Here is a 6,000-nt window from a genome sequence, read left to right as displayed (position 1 = left end):
CCTACAGATTCGAAATTTGATATAGAGGGTACTGAGATTTGGGAAAATCTATGTGATTGGTTTTCGGACATAAATTTGGCGATTAAGGGGTCAAAGTTCAACGATTTGACCTTTGAGAACTCTACCAAATTCCTCCTACAATTTTGGGTCTAAACACGTGAAATTTTAGATATAGATTCCTTAGGCATGGATGTAACTTAATAACTGTATTTGAGCCCTAAACAATAAATTTTAAGGGGTCATAATAGGGTTCAAAGTTTAAAAAATTGACCGCTTTTTTTCCCCCCTTTTTTTTTGCTCAACATACACCGGGCTGAAATGCTAGTTTATAAATAAAATAAAATGCAGAAAAATCGTTATGGTGTACGTACCCGTCACGGAACGAAGATGTCATATTCCAAAAAAGTGCGTAAATTGATCAAGAAATTTTTTTATAAGAGAAAAATCTTTTCTTTTTTTTTTTTTTTACGATTTTTAGCGAATTAGGACATTGCTGACTGGTTTTCATCTCGATAATTTGAATTGAGTTACTTTCCCCTTATTTATTAAACATGGCTGATCAAAACATAGTCCCTTGCTCCGTCCTAAAATTTTATTTTTTTAGTTAAAAATAAATACTTGATTAATTCACGTGATTTTGGGAATATGACATTTTTGTTTCGTGACGAGTATGTACATCAGAAAGTTTTAAAAATATTTTTCTGTATTTTTTTAAAATATGTTTAATTCTAAGTACGGGCAAGTCTAAACAAGGATAAACAATTAGGCGAGAGATATTCCACCGATCCCCATGCTACAATTGAAACTTATATAAGTGAGCTAAAAAAAAAAAAAAAAAGAAGAAAAAAATCTTATATAAATAAACCTGTTTTTTTTTTCAAGTCGTTTATGAAGTAAATCTTTGTTAAAGTATAATTGGTTAAAATCAAGTTCCTTTGCTGATATTCAGTTGAGCTAAACGCCGTGGAAAAGTCACTTCTGATTAATGTTTACCAATTTAAAAATATTGTTATTCTGGGAAAAAAATCCACAAAAAAAAAAACAGCCAAATTCGTTTTGCGTATTTTAAAATTGGCAAACATTAATCAGAAGTGACTTTTTATATATATAAATAAAATCAGATCAGCTGACGGAGAATGTCAACAAAGAAGGATGAACTTGATGATTTTAACCAACAACAACAAAAAAAGCAAAAAAAGCGACTTTCAACTTTCGTTTTCCGTTGTGTTTCAGAAGAGCGTGATGCAAGCGGTGAGGTCAAAGGTCTTAAGTTGATTGTCACGTGGCCGACAAGCATCATCATCATCATCAGCAGCAGCAGGTTCTTTCAGGTGTTTTTTTTTGTTAAAAAATGATGCGAACGGTAATAAATTGGTCAGTCAGTTCATCAACTTCTTTCTGGAGGCATTATTTATTTCATGGACGATAAAAACAAAAAAAGAAGGTAGGATTTTATCAGTATCTGGCACGTGAATCATTTAGTACAGTTTAATATACAAAGATATACATCGCGAATATATATATGTGTGTAATCATCTGCCGTTGTTGTTGTCCGGGGCGGACCGGGAGTCTTTTTAATTTAAAAAACAACACATTTTTCATAAGATTTTGGTATTTAATAGGATACGGTTTCGTCATTAAATATATTTAAATTGTTCTTTAAACTAATTGTTGTCAAGGTAATGTTTTATTTACTTTTATTTATTTATTTATTTTAATATATTTGGTGCGTATGTTTTTGTTGCCGCGCTATTTTTTAAATAGTATTTTCAAGTTTTTACATTTTTTTCTTTTTTTTTTTTTTAATTAAATTGTTAGGTGAAAGTACAGAATAGTTTCAAAGCACCCTTTGGCTTTCCATGTCAAGAATGGGATTCTAAATAATGTTATTTCAGCACGGTAACCCGAGTGCATTTTATTAAAATTATTGAATGTAAATAGCTCTCAAAACTTTGATTTTTTTTTTTTTTTTTTTTTTTTTTTAATTAAATGAGCTGAGATTTTTAAAGTCGGTTAAAATGACTTTCTGTTCGACAGTTTAAAGGCTCCATTTTTTTTTTTTTTTTTTTCTTTTGCTATTGCAGAGAGTGATCCGCGCTATTTTTTAAATCGTATTTCCAAGTTTAAAGTGTTTATTATTATTCAATTGTAAGGTTAAAGGGGTTTGTATTACTGTACACATAGATTCGAAAAAGTTGTCAAAAAAACAAATATATAACAAATAAATGTTATCAAAGGCAAGATAAGTTACTTTTCTACCAAACTGGATATATTTTTCGTGTTTTTATTCAATGTAACATGTTTATTCAGCTCGAAAACCATAGTGTTTATCGATGTATTGGAAAATTCAAAATGGCGCCCGACACTCTCTTTAACATGGTAAGTTTGGGAAAAGGTGTTATAAATAATAAACTAGATAAAATACTATTTAAAAAACACCGAATATCTGTCAACTTATGTCACGGTAACATATAATGAGCGAATTTCTAACAGTATGTTGTCTAGTTTATTATTTATAACATCTTTTCCTGAACTTACCGTGTTAAAGAGAGTGTCGGTCGCCATTTTGAATTTTCCAATACATCGGTAAACACTGTATGCTTTTCGAGCTGAATAAACATGTTACATTGAATAAAAACACGAAAAATATATCCAGTTTGGTAGAAAAGTAACTTATCTTGCCTTTGATAACATTTGTTATGTATGTGTTTTTTTTTTTTGTTTTTTTGACAACTTTTCGAATCTGTGTACAGTAATACAAACCCGGTTAAAGTATAGAATAGGTACAAACCTCCTCCCCTCCCCATGTTAAGAATGGCTTTTTAAATAACGTTAGTATTTCAGCACGGATACTAGTGCAGATCATCTGCACTAGTACTTTTTTTTTTTTTTTTTTTACAAATTTCAGTACTCCTCCTGCATGCACTTACTGATCCGTACTAAAATAACGTTATTTTAAAAGCCATTCTTAACACGGGGAGGGTGTTTTGCACCTATTCTATACTTTAACCTTACAATTGAATAAAAAAACAAAACTTTAATTAAACTTGGAAATACGATTTGTAAAAAAAAAAAAAAAAAAAAAAAAAAAAAAATAGCGCGGATCAAGTGCATTTAGCACCCAAATTTCGAAAGTTTAAGAAATTTTTAAAAACTTTTGGACCTGAACGAGAATTACCCCTATATATAATCCACTATAAAAAAAAAAAACAAAAAAAAAAAACGAAAGCTGTTCTTAACATTGGGAGATTTCCGAAAGCTGTTCTTGGGGGGGGGGGGTGATTCTCGTTCAGGTTCACCAACTTTTTATTTAATTGCGTCTACAGCATTTTAATCGAAATTATTTTTTATTTATTTATTTATTTTTTTTTTTTTACCCTAACCAAAGTTTTAGGTTTTGTTCGACAAAAGTCGGTTCGATTCAAATTCTGTATAGCCCTCTTATTTTATTTATTTATTTATTTATTATTACTATAAACAAATAATTAAAATGACTGACTTGTTTACGAATAAACCGAAACGCATTCTGGTGGATTTAATTTTGTACTTAATTTTTCAAAATTATTTCGATATACTTCCAACGGTATTCCGGCATAAAGCTCGAGACAATAGTCTCTAACCCCCTTTCACAACAAAAGGAACTAATTTCCATATACACCGCTTTTGGTTACTATGGGAACAGTTAATTTTTGATGATTCGATTTTTAATAATAATGATGAATGATAATAATGATGATTCGATTTTTAATAATAAACAATATACAGGACATTTTAAAAGTAAAACAATATTTGTTTAATAGTAATTATTAAAGAAAAAGTTAAAATTTGACTTTTTTGGCCTTTTTTTATCTAAAAAATGTGGTTTTGTCTTTGAATTTGGCCTTTTTTGCTGAAAGATTTGGCTTCAAACATTTATTGTAGCCTACAATATACAGGATTTTTTATTTATTAATTTTTGTGATTCGAGGAATAAACCAATAAAATCTATTTTGTTTTTTTATTATTGTTGATTTTTTTTTTTATTATTGTCGATTTTTTTTTATTATTGTTGATTTTTTTTTAAATTATTATTTGATCTGAAAACCCGCACAAATTATTAGTACTGCCGCTAATTAATCGAAAAATCTTACGCGTTCTGCTGCAGTGCTGCACTTATGGAGAAAATTGTTGATGTTATACCTGCAGCAGCTGACCTGTGTTTTTTGGAGTATTCTCAGTATTCATATTAAGCAATGTAATTCTTTGTTATCGGTGGTGGTGGTGGCCATTTCTATACATGCAAGCAAGCGCATTTAAATTTGTCACAAAAAAAGTAGTTTTTGGGATATTAATCAGTGTAGTTTATTATTAAAAATAAATATTAATATTTAAAATAAAATAAAATGTGTTTATTATTAAAAATAAATATTAATATTTAAAATAATAAAATGTGTTTATTATTAAAAATCGAATCATCACAAAAATTAGCTGTTCCCATAGTAACCAAAAGCGGTGTATAGGGAAATTAGTTCCTTTTGTTGTGAAAGGGGGTTAGAGACTATTGTCTCGAGCTTTATGCCGGAATACCCTTCCAACTTCATTTTTTTTTTTTTTTTTTCAAAAAATAATAAATACAATGTTAGTAACGCGGAAGCTAGAAACCCACGCACACACGAAATAGTCACCTAACTTTTCTTTAATAGACCGTTTTTACAACCGTGCACGAACACATTATTTCATCGTTTCATTTTTTTTTTTTTTTTTTTTTTCAAACTTTAGATGTGGAAGTGATAATTTGGTGCTAGTGCACTTATTGATCTAGGCACCGCCAAAACTGGGGGGGCAGGTCAGTACTTTTTGACGGACCGTCTTTTTAAAAATCTACCAAAAATCAGGTAATTATCCGATCAATACGAAATTTTCAGCGATTATTAAGAGAAGAATGAACTTTATAACAGTGTACTTATTTTTCATAAACGATATTTATATATATATATTTTTTTGCTTACAAAACCCCCCCTTGTTTTGAAGTGGGAACAAATATGCTTAAAATAATCATCTGAAACTGAAATCAACATATTGTGTTGTTGTAAGGGACAGAATTATAGATTAAAAAAAAAAAAAAAAAAAAATTGTTGGCATACCTTATTTTGACGTCTGAATATCAGAATTTCGATTGTGTTTAATTATCCCGCTTTTGAGTTTTGAAGTGTGAAATTCGGTGAATGTTAAGTAAAATAATTAATTTAAGTTAAGCAAAACAAAAAAAAAAAATTTTTAATATTTATACGAAAAAAGCTATTTTAAAATTTTTGATAAATAAATTAACAATTTTTTTTTTAGCGAGCCGAATAATGCATGGCCATTATTAAACAGGGCATGCTTTGAATAATCGATACCAAAAAAAAAAAATTCGATAAATATTGTGCCCTTTGTGTTAAAAATAGCATCATTTTTTTCGATCCCGTTTGAAAACGTTTGCCGCCTTTCGACTACGGTGGACCAAACGCGCTGAAATAATTTTTTTTTTATTCTGCTTTAAATTGCCCCCCCCCCCATTTTGGGGAGCCTGGCCCCCACACACATACACATTAAAAACCAAACGCATACAAATGGTCACCCATCTGGTACTGGCCGGCCTCAGCTTAATAATACATTGAAATTTTCGTCACTGAAAAATAAGTTTTTTTTTGGCCTGTTTGGTCTTCCATAGTTTGCTGTTTATCAAACGAAAACGTAAACAGAGTCGATCTGAACTCTACGTCAACGCGAAATATCTGGTTACCTATATGAATAAGTGGAATTATTTGAAATTCAGGTACTTATATTATAATATTTTTGCATATTCTCTTAGAAAATCATCCTAAATCTTAGTTAGACAATAAATAAATTAATTAATTATTTCAAAAACCCTTTTTTTTTTAAATATTTAAGTACGTTTTTTGTGCAAGACAAAAAATGTCAATTGTTAACTTTTTGGGAAAATTTAACATTTAAAATTGAATTAAAAATAGTAGAAAA

At 29.4% G+C, this 6,000-nt stretch overlaps 1 protein-coding gene across 1 annotated transcript in view; it reads left to right on the top strand.

Annotated features, from left to right (window-relative positions):
- The first annotated feature begins 1,250 nt into the window (after positions 1–1,250).
- LOC145249735 (major facilitator superfamily domain-containing protein 12-like) overlaps positions 1,251–6,000 on the top strand; it is a 100,444-nt gene continuing 95,694 nt past the window's right edge. The window contains exon 1 of the mRNA XM_080111636.1: positions 1,251–1,444. The gene's annotated coding sequence lies outside the window, so the exon portion shown is untranslated. The remainder of the gene's footprint in view (positions 1,445–6,000) is intronic.

The sequence above is a fragment of the Euprymna scolopes genome, chromosome 28 (assembly GCF_053919585.1).
Source record: "Euprymna scolopes isolate OS-2025 chromosome 28, ASM5391958v1, whole genome shotgun sequence".
Taxonomy (NCBI): domain Eukaryota; kingdom Metazoa; phylum Mollusca; class Cephalopoda; order Sepiida; family Sepiolidae; genus Euprymna; species Euprymna scolopes.
This window is presented reverse-complemented; position numbering and strand designations above follow the sequence as displayed.